Consider the following 21125-nt stretch of genomic DNA (forward strand, 5'->3'; position numbering starts at 1 on the left):
CTATGTGTGAGCCCGTATGTCACACACGGCCAGTAGACACGCCCGTGTGTCTAAGCCGTGCCAAACTTGTAGGGTATACTGACTTAATACGTAGGGCTACCCTAGGGGATACACGGCCATGTAGCATGACCGTGTGTCGCACACGGCTAACACACACGCCCGTGTCTTTGCCTATGTAGACAAAAATAAGCTATTTGTAAAGCCAATGTAACACCCCTTACCCATGTTCGACGCCAGAATAGGGTACGAGGCATTATCGGAACATACACATGTAATCGTACAAAAACGAGACATAATTTTTACATCCAAATTAAACCTTTCAATTTTCATCACTAAGTCCCTGATATGGATCTAACAGGGCCAAAACATACTATGGAAGTGATTCGAGATTAAATCAAGAACTTTGGAAAACATTGGAAAATATCTTGAAAATATGGGCATACGCCCGTGTCCAAGGCTGTGTCCTTCACACAACCATTCACATGCCACATTTTCCATACTTAGTCATTGTACACTCATTCAACCAACTCATGCCTCTCACAAAATGCATCATCATAACATATAACTTAACTAATATTAGCCAACACCGATGTCCTTATACAAAATGAGTTATCAAATATTAAAAGCCAACATTTCAGGCCAAATCAATTATGACATGTAACAAAATAACCAAGTCCTCCATACTCGTCATAATTCAAAATATAAATTTCAAAATACCAAAAGAATGATGATAGTCTGGATTGATCTCTGACGATCTCCGCACCCTGAGCTAGCTTGGTGACACTATAAAACAAGGGAAAAGAGAAGGGAGTAAGCATATAGCTTAGTAAGTAGGTTTGTAAATAATAAAAAATTATTAACATGCTTTTATAAATCCTCAAAATATGTTTTCAAAATAATACCATCATAACTACACATAAATCCACTATTTACTCAAGTTCAAAACAAGCTGTCTATTCAAGTCACAATCACTAAATTATTTATATCTGGAGCTATGGAACTCCAAATTAAGATACGCTAATTTTTTCAGAAACTATACTCGCATATATTCTTACCATAAAATTTCAGATTTTTTGGTTTAGCCAATAAGTACAATTTATTCTTTAAAGTCACCCCTATTTCGGTGTCTGACAGTTCTGACTCCTCTTTACTAAAAATTATTTATCTCCTCATACAGGATTTGGATGATTTTCTTGTTTGTTTATTTTAAAAATAGACTCATCAAGGATTTTAAGCATATAAAATATAACCTATAATTTTGTACAATGTTTAATGATTTTCCCAAATCAGAATAAGGGATTCCAAAATCATTTTGACTCTGTCTCACAAAAGTTCAAATATCTCATGCTATGAAATAATTTTTCTTACACCGTTTCCTTTATATGAAAATAGACTCAATAAGCTTTAATTTCATATCTTATTCAACCTCTAATTTGATTTCCACCATTTTTGGTGATTTTTCAAAGTCACACAATTGCTGCTATCCAAAACTATTTTATTACTAAATTTCACTCTTTCATGTTTTCTTTGTAGTAACTTTCATTGTAACACTTTCTCCATATCAATCTTACCAAAGTTCAATCACATATGGAGCACATTGTTCATAAGTTTACACCTAGTCATTTCCCGTTGAACACATCGGAATAATAACGGATACCCGATGGCCTGCACATAGTACCACCCTTGTACTCAAGGCTACCTTCTTCACAAAGTGACGTTCACATAGTACCACACTTGTGACCAAAGCTATCTTTCTTCACAAAGTGGCCTTCACATAGTACCACACTTGTGACCAAACTATCTCTTCTCAAAGTGGCATTCACATAGTACCACACCTGAGTCACTAATGACATGTCACTTGTATCCTATTCTGTTCCTAATGTTCAACTGGGAAATTTCTCACTTTTTAATACTTGTCAATTTCATTCAATATATCACATTTCATAAAACATAATACAATGTGATAACGTAAGTAAAAACAATGCATTACTTACATACAAACTTACCTTAGTGAAAAATATGACGAATTTGCAATTTAGTCCACAACCTTTTCTTTTCCCCGATCAAGGTCAATTCCTCGTCTTTCTTGATATATAATAACACATTTAACTCATTCAATACTCACATTATTCAATTTAGTCCAAAAATCACACTATGAAAAAGTTACATTTTTGCCCCTAGGCTCGTAAGATGAAAAGCACTTATTTTTCTCAAATCCTAAGCCTAGCCGATTCATATTCCCTCTTATAGTAGCTCACATTTTTCACTAAATCACATTTTCTACACATAATTTTACAACTTTTACAAATAGGTCCTTTTATAAAATTTCATTAAAAATCACTTGGTAAAAGTTGTTTTTCACACCCCAAAATTTTATATTCTTCCATAAAACATCAAAACACACGCAAGTCATCCATGGGTAAATTTTTAAACACAAACCCTAGCACAAAATAATGGTGGAAATAGCTAAATCGAGCTACGAGGATTTCAAAAATGTAAAGAACATTAAAAACAAGGCTAAAACAAACTTACAATCGAGCTTAGAAGCTCAAAAAACCCTAGCTATGTTTTCCTCATGTGAAATTCGTCCAAAGGGTTAAAGATGGACAAAAAATGGCTTTTAATTTTGTTTTTAATTCATTTTAATAACTAAATGACCAAAATACCCTTAATGAAAAATATGGAAACATGCCTAACCATGTCCATTTTTTTCCTCCAATTTAAAATTTCATAACAATTGGACACCTCTAGCATGTAGAACTCAACTTTTGCACATTTTACAATTTAGTCCTTTTGATTAAATTGAGTGCCCAAACGTCAAAAGTTTTGAACAAAATTTTCACAAAAAAATTCCATAAAATCATAGGCCATAAAAATATAATAAAAATAAACTTTACTATGTCAGATTTGTGGTCCCGAAACCACTGTTCTGACTAGACCTAAAATCAGGCTGTTACAGCCAATTTGCCTCCCTTTTCACATGCACACCTAGCAACCAAAATGGTACCATTTCATTACATTTATAGGTAGCCAAAACATGTCAATTCATATATAATTCATGCCATCTATTATCAACCACTTCAACTACTCAATTCTATATTCAAAACATACCAAATCATTATGCCAAAATCATCAAATCTTACATAACTTCTAAATGCATTTACTCATCACATTATCATCTATTTCATGTCATAAAACACACCCTATTATCATCTCAAGATAAAATCACAATATGCCAACTTCTAAGCATTAATACATCAACTAATATGTAACCAAATGAATAATCACTTAGCTATATTAACAACTATGGCAAACATACCAAGCCAAGCCAACATATAAGGCATTATATACATCACATATATCACCTATCAAAAACATAACTTAAGCCAACTTAAATGGCCAAATACACACCAACATTTACAAGTCAAATCTCATGGCTATAATTTCATAACACAAAATATACCATAATGACACTAGCCTATACATGCCATATACTATATATACAAGGCTTCAAAAGTACCAACAAACATGATTGATAGTGTGATGATGCTCCTGACGATCCCTGAGTCCGAACTAGCTTTGATTATCTAAAAAACATAGACAAATAACACACAGTAAGCTTCATAGCTTAGTAAGCTCGTAAATGAGTAACTCAATTCATCAAATAAATATAATACAAGCACTTACACATTACCAAATCAACATCACATTCACACAAACCTTTCTTATGTCTCAAAACATGAAAAAATAAATACTCGAGTAGGTTCCGTACATACTTGTATCACATCATACTAACATATTTCTCAACTATGTCATTCTTTTACCCGTTTAACCATTCATAATAGAAGTAGAATACTCAAGGATCTCAATCGATAAGCACCTATACCATGATCTGGAACCAAATCAAGGTAACTTATCCTGGAGTACTTATATCAAGGCTTATAACCAAATCAAGGTAACTCCTCTCTAAATACCTTTACCACAGTCCATATCAAAATCAAGGTATTATTCACACCCAAAGTGCCGATATCATGGCTCGAAGCCAATACATTAACCTAATGACATGTTATTAGCATTCTAACTATTCCTAATGTTCAACCGGGAAGCTTTACTTGTTGATTTCATTGTCAAACACCTTCGTAGAGTCGTAATCACAATTCAAACATTATCCAAAATCTCATATTCACAATTTATATGATATCAAAGCAATTAGCATGCATTTATAATGAAATTACCACGTACGAACTTACCTCGGGTATGAGAACGGCTAAATGAGTAAATTACTCGATAAGCTTGTTTTTTCCCCTATCAAATTCTGAAATCTTTCTTTCTTGATCTATATGTATTCAAAATTAACTCATTTAATCATTGATTCACTCAATTCAATCCAAAAACACATATTTAAGCAATTTTCACTTTGGCCCTAAACTTTTACATTTCTTACAATTTAGTCCTTATTTACAAAAAATTCACAAAATTCAATAAGACCCATGCTTAGCTGATTTATACATGAGTCCCTAGCAGCCCATATTTCACATTTATTTACACTTTTAACCCCACATTTTACACTTTTCACAAATTAATCCCTTTTATACAATTTCACTAAAAATTACTTTACAAAACATGATAATTTATCATCAAAAAATCATATTTCATCATCAAATACCAAAGAATACAAGAAATCATCAATGGAAACTTTCACAATCTTTAACAGTTTCAAAAATTAAGACACAGGCTAGCTAGTACTCAAAGTAACAATCACAAAAAAGTAGAAATCATCAAAAACCGAATAAATTTCATACCTTAATCAAGCTATGCAAGTGCCAAAAATTAAAAAGCTTCAAAACCCTTTCTTTTCCTTTGATATTCAGTTGAAAGATGAAGGAAATAAAATGATTTTAGCTTTTTTTATGTAATATTAACATTAATAATAGTTTACCATTTTACCCTTGGTTAATAAACTATTTATTCATCAACTATAAGGCCATTAATGTCCATTAACCTTATCAGTGGCATAATAACGTCATAAGGACATTTGGTTTAATGAACCATAGCAATTAAGCACTTTTAACTTATAGCATGCTACTTTTGTGTTTTACGCGATTTAATCCTTTTACTCAAATTGAGCTATTAAACAATAAAATTAGCTCACAAAATTTTCACACAGATATAATCACATGCTATAAACACCAAATATAATATTAAAATAATTTTTTGACCTCATATTTGTGGTTCTGAAACCACTGTTCCAATTTAGCTAAAAACGAGCGGTTACAAGAAAAGAATCCCCCTTTTATTTTTCTGACTCATTCCCCTTATCTTCATTAGCTCCATCTCCGCTTGCATAGTCAATATCTTCCTTCCATGTCTCATAGATAGCATCTAGGAATTCAAGAACAAAAGTATTAGAGATATTCTTAAAAATATTTCCAATTGAGTCATCTCTAATTTTTGTATATTTCCAGTAAGTTTGTTGTTGAGTGTGCATGAACTTGCACATTTTCATCATAATTGACAACTCCAATTTCTTTGAAGCACTTGCAGAAGTCAGCATAGGAGTTGTAGATTCAAGTTCAACTCTTAGCTTGACTATTTCTTCTTCTAGCTTATCTTTTGGTTTAGGATTTGTAGATCCTTCAACTGGTTTATGATTGTTCTGTTCCTTATCAGATTCTTCTTCTTCTTCTTCAGTGTCAGTAACTGAATTAGCTTCAATTTCAGTTTCATTTTTTGACTCATCGGTATATGGCTCAGTTGGCTCTTCTTGCTCGCCTTGATTCAGCTCATGCACCTTCTCTACTAACATTTCAAGATCATGATTTGTAATGCACCCTTGAACATATCACCCCTTCAGATTGTGTTTTAACATTGGCCCTTAAGTAAAATGAAGTGATTAATGATGGGAAATAAGAACTTCTTGTCTTCTTTTCAGCATAATCATGAATCTCCTTGAGAATAATGTTTCCCAACATTAATGGACTTTTCTATCAAAATTGCGTATAACAGGAGCATCCATTCCATCGAGATGGTGAACCTATGTGAGATAGATATAAAACTATAGCGAACGAAATAAAACCATACCTTTGCTACTAGTTTTACGTATTCCCTTAGGCAAGAATGGCTCTCAAACTTTTTTATAATCTATTGGGATCCCAGATTTGTAACAACATCAAGCACGTGTTGAAGAAAATCCCAATTGATATTGTTCATCATAGGGTAGTACTCATCTTCTTCAACATCAGGTAAGTTAAACAAATTATTGATGAATTTAGAAGTAAGAGGTACCTTTTTCTTTTGAACGATGACCTCAATAGCACCTTTTATAGTCAAACTAGCATAGAATTCTTGAACTAGTTCATCATCGGGAAGTGAACGAGCATCACAAAATTGTTCCCACTTGAAAGTATTGATTTTCTTTCTAATCGATTTAAGAACAACCATCAAATCATTACCCTTCAAGTTAAAACCTTTTTCTGACATCATAGGTTGTTGCTTGAAGATTGAATCAAATCTCTCTTTCACTTCTACAACGATTAAAATCGGGTTTTCAGGAGTAGTATTTGAAGATCTAGTTCTTTTGTGAGACATGGAATCTTTTAGAATTTGGAAAAAATTTTGCCCAAGGGACAAAAAAGTACTTGCTGCGACGAAAATCTTACGACAATAAGGATGGTGCGATGATAGTGTGGGATAGCAATGGCGGTGTACGGCAGTGAAAAAGGCGATTACGGCAGTAAAGTTGGTGCTTTGGCAATCTTTTTGGAGCAACAATAGGTGATTTTGACAAAAAAGGGAAGAGAAACTAGGGTTTCTTTTGGGATTTGAGCCTAGCGGCATAAGGGGGAGATTTAGGGATATGAAAAATAGTAGAATGAAGAGGAGTTCATATAGTGAAGAATAGGGCAACATATAGCGAAAAATTAGCTACATTAGGTTACTTGGGTGGCAAGTAATGGGAGCGGCAAAGTATGGATTTTTCCCTTATTTTTGTTGTCTTGGGCCTCAAACTCAAACTATATTTACAAACTTACTCAAACAAAAAAACTGATTAGTACTTGGGCCAAATTTGACCCCCTTTATTAACATAAAAATTTAAAACTTAAACAAAACAAATGAAACTTAAAAATTTTAAATCTTAATTAGAAAATTTCTTCTTAACAAATTACATTAAATTAATTCCCAAGAAAGTTTGGAGGGGTTTCAGCGGTCCCGCTTTAGTTCCAATCTCGTTACATAGAATTAATTAAATGTAATAAGTTAAGAAAATAAGTTCTAATTATTTATTTATTTACAAAACGAGTTCATGAAAAATCAAGGGTCTGTTAATTTGAACAAGGATTTAACTTGCTTAACTTCACCATCCCAATAGTGTTTGAGATGCTGACCATTAACTTTAAACATACCTCCGTAATTATCATACAATTCAATAGCTCCGTAAGGATAAACTCGGTAGATAGCATAGGGTCCTTTCCATCGAGATTTAAGCTTCCCAAGAAATAACTTCAACCTTGAATTAAACAACAAAACCTTCTGACCTTCTCTAAACTCGCGAGGTTGTATATGACTATCATGCCATCTCTTTGATCTTTCAGTACACATTTTGGCATTCTCATAGAAAAACAACCTCAGCTCTTCCAACTCATCAAGTTGTAACATCCTTCTCTCACCAGCTTGCTTAAGATCAAAGTTAAACTACTTCAAAGCCTAGTAAGCTCTATTCTCCAACTTTAATGGCAAATGGCATGCCTTCCAAAGACTAACTGATAAAGAGTCATTCCTTATGGTGTCTTAAATGTTGTTCGATAGGCCATAATGCATCATCAAGCCTTCGAGACCAATCTTTTCTGTTAGGGCGTACTACCCTTTCAAGGATACCTTTGATTTCACGGTTCACTCTTTCAACTTGCCCATTGGGGGTGATAGGCAGTAGCAACCTTGTGCTTCACATCATATTTTTCAAGCAACCACTTAAGTCATTTGTTCACAAAATGAGAACCTTCATCACTAATAATAGCTCTTGGTGCCCCAAATCGTGTAAACACATGCTTACGTAGGAATCGCATGACTACCTTAGCATCATTTGTAGGGTATGCTTAAACTTCAACCCACTTGGATACAAAGTCCACAGTAACTATGATGTATTTATTCCCGTATGGAGAAGGAAACGGGCCTAAGAAGTCAATACCCCATACGTCGACTAATTCAATCTCCAAAATGTTTGTCAAGGGCATCTCATTCCTCCTTGATATATTTTTGCTCCTTTGGCACTTATCACAGTTCTTCACATAAGTATAAGCATCTTCAAATAGTATAGGCTAAAAGAAACCTGCTTGCAAAATCTTTGTTGTAGTACGTGAACCACCAAAGTGTCCCTCACTTGGAGGTGAATGGCAATGATACAAGATCTCAACAATCTCACTTTCAGCTATATACTTTCAGATTATATTATTTGCACAATGTTTAAACAAAAATGGATCCTCCAAAAATAATACCGACTATCATGAAGGAATTTTTTCCTTTGTTGGTATGCCTTTTTTTGTGGAATTATTCCACATGCAAGATAATTGGAAAAATTAGCAAACTAAGGTGTTTCATGAATTCGACTTACCTCAAATAAGTGTTCATCTGGGAAATTCTCATTGATAGGCACACATGATCGAGTTACCTCATCTTTCTCCAACCTCGACTGATGATCAGCTATTTGATTTTTGACATCCTTTCTGCCTTGGATCTCAAGGTCAAATTCTTGGAGTAAAACTATCCAACGAATTAGCCTCAGTTTCGCATCTTTCTTCATGAGCAAGTATTTAATGGTCGCATGGTCAGTAAATACTATAACTTTGGTACGTATAAGATATGAGGGGAATTTGTCAAAAGCAAAAACTATAGCAAAGAGTTCCTTTTCAGTTACCGTATAATTGAGTTGGGCTCCTGTCAAAGTTCTACTTGCATAGTAAATAAGGTGAAACACTTTGTTTCTTTTTTGACCATCATAGCTCCAATGGCATAATCACATGCATCACACATTAACTCAACAGGTGAGCTCCAATCATTGTAACGATTATTGGGGCTAAGATTAACCTTTTTTTAGATCTTCAAAAGCTTCCAAACATGCTTTGTTGAAATCAAACATTGTATCTTTCTCTAACAACAAACATAATGGTTTAGAAATTTTTGAGAAATATTTGATAAACCTTCAGTAAAAATAGGTATGGCCTAAGAAACTTCTGACTCCTTTCATATTAATTGGGGTCAGTAATCTTTCAATTACATCCACCTTTGCTTTATCAACTTCAATTCCTCTTTTTGAGATTTTATGCCCTAAGACAATCCCTTCCTTAACCATAAAATGGCATTTTTCCTAGTTAAGGACAAGATTTGTCTCTTCACATCTCTTCAGTACCTTAGCCAAATTACTTAAACAAATATCATAAGTGTTACCAAAAACAGAAAAATCATTCATGAAAATGTCAACAAAATTTTCAACCATATTAGTGAGTATTGCCATTATGCATCGTTGAAATGTTGCAGGTACATTGTGTAAACCAAAAGGCATTTGCCTAAAAGTAAATGTACTGTATGGATAGTGAAGGTCATTTTATATTCCGAATAGCCATCTAAAACTTAATAGAATTCATCACCTTCCATTCGATCTAACATCTGATCCATAAAAGGCAACAGAAAATGGTCTTTCTAAGTGGCTTTATTTGACTTTCTGTAATCAATACAAATTCTCCAACCAGTAATAGTTCTCGTTGGAATCAACTCATTATGCTCATTTTCAACAATCGTTATTCCACCTTCTTTGGCACACACTGCACCAGACTTACCCACGAACTACCTGAAATAGGGTATATGATTCTTGCATCTAACCATTTGATCACATTTTTTCTCATAACTTTTTTTTTATCATAGGACTGAGCCTCCTTTTCCCATCAATTCAAGCTCTTTCACCTTCTTTTAAAATAATTTTATGCATACAAAAAGAAGGGCTTATGCCCCGAATATCACCTATGATCCAACCAATTGCTTTCTTAAATTTCTTTAGAACAATAATTAGTTGCTCATCTTGATCTTTCATCAGTTCTACTGAAATAATCATAAGCAAAGTAAAACAGTCACCTAAATTAATGTATTTCAAATGGGAAGGAAGTACATTTAGTTTGAGTTTAGGTGGTTCTTCAATTGACAACCTGGGTTGTACAAATTTTCTGACTTCTAACTCCAATGATTCAAACTGTATGGATTGAATAAAATTCTCGGATTGGCTTCCATCAAAGCCATGTTTTCTTCACCTTCTTCATCCTCCAAAGGGTTAAGACCTAATACTTTTTCCAATGGATCTTGTTCAAAATTGATTTCCATAGAAACCAAGGTTTCTATCTCTTCCATAACTAAACACAGTTCTGTCAGATCGAGAAATTTCATCGCTTTGAGAATGTTAAAGATTACCTGATCGTCTTAAACTCGTATGGTGAGTTCACCTTTCTGTACATCAATTAACGTTCTTCCCGTGGATAAGAAAGGTCTCCCAAGGATGATCGGCACTTCCTAATCTGCTTCAAAATCTAAGACAATGAAATCAGCAGGAAAACTAAATTTATCGACTTTTACCAAAACATCCTCGATCTTTCCCTTGGGATACACTAAAGATCGATCCACTAGTTAAAGGGTAACAATTGTAGATCTTACTTCATCTATCCCTAGCATCTTGAAAATAGACTTAGGCATCAAGTTAATACTCATTCCTAAATTACACAAGCTTTACTACAGTAAGATTCACCAATGTTACAGGGTAGAGTAAAGTTTCCTGGGTCTTTCAATTTTAGTGGCAGTTTATTTGGCAAGAACGTATTACATTCCTTTATCAAGCCAATAGTCTCATACTCACTTAGTCGTTTCTTCTTGGACAGTATATCCTTCATAAACTTCACATAATTTGACATTTGTTTTAAAGCTTCCACCAAAGGAATATTGATGTGTAACTACTTCAAATCATCTAAAAACTTCTTGAATTACACCTCCTCTTTCTGCTTGTTTTGCTGTAATCTTTACGGATATGGAGGAGATGGAAATTTATGTTGAACCAAATAACTCCTCTGAGTAGGTAAATCTAAATCCAAAGAAGATGTTAAAGTATCTGAATTTACTAAGTTAGAATTTACCTTGTCAGTGTTTGTAGATTCTAATTCCTTTAGTGTAGGAATTTCAATAGCTTGTTGATTCTTCTCAATGGGCTTATCTCTGACATCAATCAATCGAGGTTCCATACTTTTACCACTTCACAATGCCACTACCTTGATAAGTTCTTTATCCAAATTTCTTAAATTCTCAGTATTGCTGGGCAAGGTTCCTTGTGGTCTATTACGAAGCTCTGTAGCTAACTGACCTACTTGGTTTTCCAAATTTTTCAATGTTGTTGCTTGGCTTTGGGTCAAAACGTCATTCTTTTCCATGTACATGTTCAACAAGTTCTCTAAACTATTTGATGCCTTAGCTTGAGATGGTTTTGGAACTTGCTGATTAAACCCTTGATATTGGTTGGGTCTATGCTGCAATAAGTTGTTGTTTGGTCCATTTTCTTAGTTACTCCAAGAAAAGTGAGGATGATTACGCCATGAAGGATTGTAAAAGTTGGACTAGGGTCCTTATCCGCTCCTATTTTGATGTTGGTTCCCCACATAGTACACTGACTTGGGATTTGATGGACAATTCTCAAAAGAATGACCTTCCCCCTAGTACACACAAGAAACTACTTCAAAGGACTTGGTGGCTGAGCTACAAAATTATTAGCACTATTAACAGTAACTATTTTAACATATAGCAAATAGATGACACCTACGCTGATAACGAAGTGAGGGCGTCAACTTCATGAACTCCGGCTACACGTCTTCCTGAAGTTGTTCGATTTGTTTCCCATTGATTGTTATTACTAGCGATCCTCTCGATGATCTCATAAGCCTCATTATAAGACTTAGACAAAATTTCACCATTCGTAGAAGCATCTACCATCAATCTTGTATGTGCATTGAGACCATTATAGAATTTCTTCAACTGGATACAATGAGGAATCCCATGATGATGACACTTACAAAGAAACTCCTTGAGTCACTCCCAAGCCTCATACAAAGACTCGTTATCCAATTGTTGGAAAGTTGTGATCTCGCTTCTCAACTTAGCATTTTTGCTAGGCGAAAAATACTTAACCAAAAATCTCTCTGCTAATTCATGCCATATAGAAGAGCCATGCTCGTGCTCGATCTCATAAAAAGTACGGGAACACCTTCAACCTCAATGCATCTTCAGTCACATCGGCTATTTTGAATGAATCACTCACCTCCATAAACAATCGAAGGTGGAGATATGGATCTTTTGTAGGCATACCACTAAATCGGCCAACCGTTTGAAGCATTTGAAACATCACTGGTTTCAATTCAAATTGCGTTGCCTCAATATCTTGCCTTCTAGTTTCTGGATTTAACTCACTGAAAAGTGGCACAGCATATTGTCCGATGCATACATCCCTATCATAGGCAATGAGGATGGGATTTTGTACATGATAGACTTCATTACCTTGGTCTTGATTTTGATTTCCAAGGTCCATCTCGAATTGTCTTTGAGCTATTCATTCACCTCTTTTATGTTTGAAAGTTTTCTCAATTTTAGGGTTTATAAGGAGTGAATAAATAATTTGATCTATGCTAATAAACACTTGAAAAGAAAATCACAAAATTAAAAGAATAAGTTAATAATTTTAGAAATAAACCAAATTGGAAGTAAATAATTTCACAAAAAAAGACTATGGCAACAATTAACAATCCCTGGTAACAACGCCAAAAACTTGTAACGCGTAAGCTTGTGCAAGTGTACACAGTCATTATCAAGTAATAAGAAAGTATCAAATTATCTTCTCATAGGGATTATATTTGTGCTAAGTCACTTAATTTGTAAAATTATATTAACAACTTGGTAAATAATAACACAATATGATTGGAAAGTGATGGTTAAAGCTAAATATATTAAACTAAATGCAATGATCCCTAATACAAATTGTAACATCCTGAGTTAGGGCCTAGTCAGAATAGTGGTTTCGAGACCACAAATCCGACATCAAAATATTTATTTTATGATTATTATGAGGCCTAGAATATGAGTATATGCATGTGTTAAAGTTTCATGAAGAAATTATAAGTATAAGGTGTCCAATTGAAAATTAGGGACTAAATTGAATAAATTGCAAAACATGTATTCTAGAAGTAAATTGTATGAAATTGCTTTAGATTATGAATTAGAAGGTCTTGGAGAGCAATTTTCTCAAATTCTAATTTTTTGGACAAAAATGGGCTTGCATTGATGAAATTTCAAATAAAGGGCTTAAGGGCATTTTGGTCATTTGGCTTTATGGGAAAATGAACAAAAATCAGCCATTCTTCTTCTCCGTGCTACCGAAATTTCTAGGGTTTCCATAGCTAAGGATTTTAAACTTTCCAAGCTCAATAGTAAGTGCTCCCAAGCCCTATTTTTCATGTTCTTTGTATTTTTAAAATCTTAGTAGCTTGCTCTTTCCATTTCTACCCATATTTCATGCCAGGGTTCATGTTTAAAAATTTACCCATGCATGAGTTTCTTGAATTTAGATGGATTATGGAGCAATATGAAAGATTAACGTGTGTTAAACATCTTTTCCTAGTTGATTTTCTTGAAAAACCCTTATAAGGACCATTTTGCAAAAGATGTAAATGTGGGTTAGAAATGAGAAATTAATGGAAAATGTGGGCTACCATAAGAGAGAAAAATGTTCGGCTAGGCTTGTGTGAGATAGAAATTGCATGTGTCTCATTATACGAGCCTAAGGACTCAATCGCAAAAATGTCAAAGGTTATGGGCAAAGCAGTCATTTGGACCTAGGGTAGATATTAAACTTGAAATGTATAATGTGGGGAATTAATGAGTTAATTTTGCTATTATAGACCTCGTGGAACAAATTTCAGAGGCCGATTGTGGTAAATGCAAGGTTTCAGAATAACCGAATAACAATCCCGAAAAGAATACCAGGTAAGTTCGGATAACTTAAAGTAAACTCCTAATATGCATAATTGTATGATTTATGAATGCATGATTTTTTCATTTATTGATGGCATGAAAATGCATGAAATGCATCTTTAATAATGAATTGTTGATAACTGTCTCGGTTGAGGTTAAAAGGGAATTCGATGGATAAACCATGTTTTACTTGTGTAATGAGATCCTGCATGTGTTGCAGTAAGGATTTAACCCAGACGGGTAATCCGCGATCTCGAGTATGGAAAGGAATCTAGCCCGGACGAGTGTTCCTTGAATGATCAAGCCTCCCGAAGAATATGTGTGCATTATGGATTTAGCCCGGACGGGTAATCTGATTAGGATCGGAATTTAGCCTGGACTAGTAATTCCACTACAGGAAAACAGACTTTTAGCGGCGTTTTTTTTCCTTTAGCGACGTTTTTAAGCGCCACTAATACTTTTAGCGGCGCTTTCCCAAGCGCCGAAAAAAAGTCGCTATATACACCGCCGTAAAAATTCGTGGCGTTGTTTAGAAAAAAACGCCGCTAAAGACCAGGACCTTTAGCGGCGCTTTTTTAAAAAACGCCGCTAAAGACCAAGACTTTTCGCGGCGCTTTTATAAAAACGCCGCTAAAGACCAGGACTTTTCGCGGCGCTTTTATAAAAACGCCGCTAAAGACCAGGACCTTTTGCGGCGCTTTTTTAAAAAACGCCGCTAAAGATCAGGACTTTTTGCGGTGCTTTTATAAAAAACGCCACTAAAGATCAGGTCCTTTCGCGGCACTTTTTTAAAAAACGCCGCTAAGTTGCCAAGTTTTGCTATATATGTTTTTCCACCTATATCCAACCCTCCTGCAAGAAACTCAAACAAAAACAACAAATGTACAATGAAATCCAACCAAAACCCGCAAATTTAAATAATACAAAATTATACGAAAAATATATTATATAAATTGTAAATGAATATTCAAAATATTCTTAAAATAATGTTAAAAGTTACAATAAAACAAATGTTTAAGATGGCGGATTTTGAAATTGCTGGAACATAGTCATCATAGACTGAAGCTGTAGCTGGAGTTCATTGTATTTTCTGCTCGCCTCGCCTCCTCATTCCGCCTCTGCCTCCCTCATTGTTGCCTCCGCTCTAAGTTGAGAAATTTGCTCATCTGTGCTAGCTTGTATCTGAACTATACCTCATGGTTAAGTAAGCAAAATTTTACAATCACATACAAGCATATCTAAATAACCAAATTTCGCTTGCAACATAACCAATTCATACATTGCTCACTTGACTAACATTAATCATTTTTCATGTCATTTAGCCAAATCAAAACATGTCAATTTCATATGCTATAAATCATGCTGAAATTTCATATACACAAGTAAATCAATTTATATATATTCGGTCATTTAATATGACTTCAATATAACAGTTAAAACATATTCATTCTTGCCATCGTAAACCAAACATAAATTGTCAAATATCATAGCCGAACATACAATAACATATATATATATATATAACAATTTGACCTTTACATCCCAAATCACCAAAATTCATGACATAAGTACATATGTATCATTTATCTATCATCAACCAAATATAACGGCTCATCACTGCCATTTCCCAAACTAATAAATAAACAAATTACAGTCAAAATGTAATTCAATAATAAACCATACCCAAAACACATCCAACAACCATACTTAATTCACTTGAGCCGAATTATAACAACCACAAATGCATATCATACCAATTAACAATCTTACCAAGATGAGCTAATTATAAACCATACTCATCATTACTTCATACCAAATCATATATCTAAGTAAAACGATTTTTTTTCAAAATCATCATGATGAAACTATTATTTATGCGAATTTTGAACTAAAACGTACCTTAATAATTTCAACAAGCAAACAGAGGCTGGAGTAAAAAAAATTGTATTTCTTAAGTAAGTTAAAGCAAAAATGCATAGAAATAAGTTAAGTAATTTAGCAACAAAACATGTCCAGCATAAATCAAATACAGCATGGGATTAAAATGAGTAAAAAGAAATATCGCACGAAAATATTCATCAAGCATTTATAAAGCTTTTAAACCCAATATCGAAAGCTATTAACCCGCAAATAAAGTAACGATATGAAAAATATATTGGCTATATTTAAAATTTTAATAAAAATCTAAAATATTAAATATTAAACTAAAATATATTTCTTTATAAATCTGAATAAGTCTAAAACGAGATTAAGTTAATCATTTAAAAATATGAAATAGAATTGAATAAAATTTTAAACCTATAATTTGGATTGAGTCAAATTCGGACAAACATAAAGACGTTCACCGGCAATCAAGAGTTCATCCAATATAAAGTAGGCCTTCAATGTCAAACAGGAACAAAAGTTAAAGCATTTATAAATTATCTATAAGAAAAAGGGTAAAAAATAATTCACCAATACCCTAGAATCTATATCAAAATTACACATGTACCTCTTATTTTCATCAACTGTATTTTCCCGATGGATGCATTTATTCGGACACCAATACTTTTGTTGACATCATGATCAAAATTCACGAGTTGATATAGCACAGAACTTAAATTCACGAGTTGATATAACACGGAACTTATTTGGAAGACCCAAAAAACCCACACATAATTATCAGTCCACCGCAACATGAAGGATAGATTCCAAAACATAAAAGTAATATATTTTTACACAAGAAAATTTTATAAAAGAACATATACATGTATCCAACCAAAATATCAGAACAAATCAAAATCTAGAAGCACAATACAATAAAGATATTAATCACCATCAGATGTTAAATTAACACATACTAAAAGTTCAAAACAAATAAAATGAAGGTATAAAAACTTAACAGGATTAATCCTAACTAATAACCAAAATAACATTCAAATATCAAATTTTCTCAAAATCTCTCCTGTTAACCAAACTGAATTTTTTATGGTTAACCAACAAATCAAATTTGGTCAGTTAATTCAGCTAAAAATTAAAGAATATTAGCAACAAATTATAAATTGAATTTCAGGACCATTTCAAATTTTCAGCTATCTTATAATTTGAATATTAGCAACATATCTTACAGCTATTTGCCCATTTAGTGAGGTAACTGTCATTAGCTACCATAATCTTAACTTGGTATCAACAAATCTAAATTTGAATTAATTTAATTTGATTTGTTCATTAAAAACCAACAGCTTGAATTTGAAAATAAAATGATGTGATTCAACTCATAAACTATATAATTGAAATTCAAAATTGATCGATTCATAGAAAAAGTTCAAAACTTTTAATTTAATTTGACTTTTTTCAAAACTAGCATGCCCTGACAAAACTAATATTAACACAAGATTTCAGCATGGCATGGTTAGAACTTAGAAGTAGTCTGTAACTTTTATCTATAAACATTCAATTTTGCATTTGGAGCACGAAAGTAGCTTTGGCATAGGTCAAATCAACTAGCAAAGGCTGACCATGGAACTGAAATTAATCAACCATCCCCTACTGGCTCTGATTTCTTATTGGCACTTAGAAATGAATAATGATGGCATCCGGATCAGCCATAAATGTTACCAACAAACTATCCGTAAATTGATTTTTATATATTAGATTAAAAAGTAAATTGATATTTTAATTAAGAATTTTGTACATTTTTACTATTAAAAATGGGTCCTTATATGCTACCGTAATCGCTCTGGTTATTTCATCATCCACGACAGTTTTAATGGTAAAAATAAATGAATTTTTTAATAGAAATTAATTTATCTATTTTTTAAATAAAAGACACAAAATATAATTCAACTCTTAATACAGAAATCTTTATACTACATTTGGTCAGTTAAGATATGTTGCTAATATCTGAGTAATATTCAAAATTTCATATTCAAAGACAGAAATTTCAAGCATAAGCTAACAATCAAAAGCAAAATAGAAATAAAAGTTGGGAATACCTTCAGGGATTGTGAGAAGAGGCTGAGAAGAGCAATCGCAAAGGTGAGCAAAGACGTGAATAGCATCTACAAAAGACGAACTAAACTATTAGTCGCCTTACTGAGAACTTGTTTATTGTTTGATTATAATAAAATAAAATAATATTTATATTTGATTATTTCATATCTAAATAATAAGAAATATGTTTATTTATGGTTTGTCGGTTTACTATTCATGAACAGATTTTTAATTGTTTGTCGACATATTTACTTATATTAAGTTCACGAATAAGTTCATTTATTTAAACGAATGAACACAAACATACAAAAACAAGTGTAACTTTGGAATTCTTAACAAACACAATCAAACTTAAAAATAAACTAGTAAACATCAATAAAAGCTGTTCATTCAAGCTGAGTTTATTTACCACCTTCCATAAGCATGGTATAGCCAATACTACATATAAATAAGACAAAAGGTTATTTTTCAAAGTTAATATTCTTGTTATTATAGTAAGCAAAAAGGAAATGCACAACCATGACATATATTCTATACGAATGATCTTGACATATAAAGGAAGCCCTAGGCAAATAACAGGACATAATCAATCTGATTCTCAGGACATAACCATTCAAAAGCTTCGGGGAATACGGTAAAAGTTGAAATGATTCCTGCAATAAAATGAATAATCAACATTCAGTGCTCGAATTGAAATGAAAATTATAAGATGGATCTCATTCAATGCAAAATTCGTAGTTACAATTACAAATTCAACTTTAAAATACAAGATATCTAAGACTAGAAAGGTCCGTTAATAACTTAAATGGCATAATTATCGAAACTTATAACATAAAAGAGATCAAACCTTAACTAAATCAAACAAACTAATCGAAGGAACAAGCAATTAAAAACGCCATTGAATTTAATAAGAACTGCAAATCAATTACTGAAACTAAAGCACCAAAGATTAAAAAAAATTAAAAATAAAGAGAAATCCATAATAATTTTATATACGTACACCAAAATTGAAGACGAAGATAAACAAGAAATTAAATAATTTATATTAGAATAAAAAGAATTAAGATTTGAATATAGATTTAAAAATTTATTTTTCAAAAGGAAATAAAATAAAAAAAAGGAATAGCGTACGGATTTGCGGTGTAGAGAACCAGCGAGGGCGAAATCCCGAACAGCCACTCACCAAATCCTCATCATCTTTCTTCTTTTGGTCCTCAGCCGTACAGATCTTGGGAGGATCCAAAGCAGCTGCAGGACGACTTCAGCATATGAGATCGAAAGACATGATTCCTTCCCCCCCCCCCATAGAAGCAAAAGGAAAAGGCTAGGGTTTAAATTGAACGTTGAAAAGGAAATTGGAACAGTCAAATTGCACATCGCGTCTCTTCCATCAAGAGAGAAAATTTATAAGAAGGGGATTTTGATCAGTGAAAACAAAGGGAATAGAATCAGGGTTTTTAACAGCGCAAAATTTGGGATTTAGGGGAGGGGGTGAAAATAAAACGAGCGTTTATATGGAAAGTGTATCTCAATTTTTTGCGGCGTTTTTTTCCAAAAACCGCCACTATTGTTAAATTTTATTTTTTTCATTTTAACATATATTTTTTTTCTATTTTTTTCTTTTAAAATTTTTGTGTTGAGATTATTATTTTTGGAATTTTATTTTTTAAATTTTGAATATTGATTTTTTAATCGAAATATGGATTAACCTTAACAATGGTAAAGTGCATGAGTATACAATTGCACACTAAACCATTGTTAGAAAAAGAAACATTTACCGGGGATTTTGGATTTTGAATTGGGGAAAAAGGGGTGATTATTTTAAAGATTTGGATTAGGGAAAATGGGGAAATTACCTCTTACATAACTATAAATCATAAACCCTAAACCCATAATCCATAAACCTTAAAATAATAACTCATGCACTTTAAACTCTAAACTCTAAACCCTAAACCCTAAATTATAATGATAATTAATTCAATATTTTAAAATTAATACTATCTCTTTTATAATTATATAAGAAAATATTTATCATATAATTAAAAACACTAACTAATCTAAACCCTAAACTCTTAATCCCTAAACATTAAACCCTAAACCCTAAACCCCTCACCCTTAACCCCTAACACCTAACCTTAAACCCAACCCTTAACCCACCTTTAAACCATAGTTAACTCATAAACCTTAAACCCATATAGCTTAAACCATAAACCTTAAACTATAATGATAATTAATTTAATATTTTAAATTCAATACTATCTCTTTTACGATTATATAAGAAAATATTTAATATATTGTATAACCATAAATTTTAACAATTATTGTTTTAAGGGTTATAGATTAGTGTTTATGATTATTGTATAACCATATGCCCTAAATCATAAACCTTAAACTATAATGATAATTAGTTCAATATTTTAAAATTAATACTATCTCTTTTACAATTATATAAGAAAATATTTAACATATGATGTACATCAACATCCATGTGATGTTTTTGGGGTTTAGTATTTTAAGGGTTATAGTTTACGGTTTAAGATTTTTTAAGGTTTGGGAGTTTAGTGTTTTAAGGATTATAGATTAGTGTTTATGATTTTTTTGTGGGTTTATGTTTTTAGGGGTTATATGACTTTTAGCGGCGTTTTACCAAAAGCGCCGCTAATGCTTCGGTTTTTAGCGGCGTTTTACCCAAAGCCCCGCTAATGCTCCGGTTTTTAGCGGCGTTTTACCAAAAGTGCCGCTAATGATCCGGTTTTTAGCGGCCTTTTACCAAAAGCATCGCTAATGATTCGGTTTTTAGCGGTGTTTTACAAAAAGCGCCGCTAATGCTCCAGTTTTTAGCGGCGTTTTAACAAAAAACGCCGCTATTGCTCTGTTTTTAGCGGCATTTTTGGTAAAACACCGCTATTGCTCTATGTTTTACATTTTTTGTGGCGTTATTTGATAAAACGCCGCTAAAGCCCTGTTTTCCTGTAGTGTTCAGATCAGAGCTCATTAAGGGTGTTTGTCGTTATAAGGGATTGAGCCTGGACTGGTAATCCCGACATCACCTTATGAGTTCATATAATGGGGGATTTAGCCTGGACTGGTAATCTCGCCATATGATGTGA

General features: G+C 32.9%; 1 long non-coding RNA gene and 1 other non-coding gene across 2 annotated transcripts; one reads left to right on the forward strand and one right to left on the reverse strand.

Moving 5' to 3' along the window:
* Nucleotides 1-12070: 12070 nt before the first annotated feature.
* Nucleotides 12071-12177, forward strand: LOC128284926 (small nucleolar RNA R71). The gene has a single exon (XR_008275345.1). It is a non-coding gene; the product is annotated as a small nucleolar RNA R71 (small nucleolar RNA).
* A 2976-nt stretch (nt 12178-15153) lies between these two features.
* LOC108473161 (uncharacterized) lies at nt 15154-19497 on the reverse strand. The gene is made up of 4 exons (XR_001869670.2): nt 19147-19497; nt 18626-18668; nt 18018-18083; nt 15154-15225 (listed from the first exon to the last, which is right to left on the reverse strand). It is a non-coding gene; the product is annotated as an uncharacterized LOC108473161 (long non-coding RNA).
* Nucleotides 19498-21125: the final 1628 nt, after the last annotated feature.

Source organism: Gossypium arboreum, chromosome 11 (genome assembly GCF_025698485.1).
Source record: "Gossypium arboreum isolate Shixiya-1 chromosome 11, ASM2569848v2, whole genome shotgun sequence".
Taxonomy (NCBI): Eukaryota; Viridiplantae; Streptophyta; class Magnoliopsida; order Malvales; family Malvaceae; genus Gossypium; species Gossypium arboreum.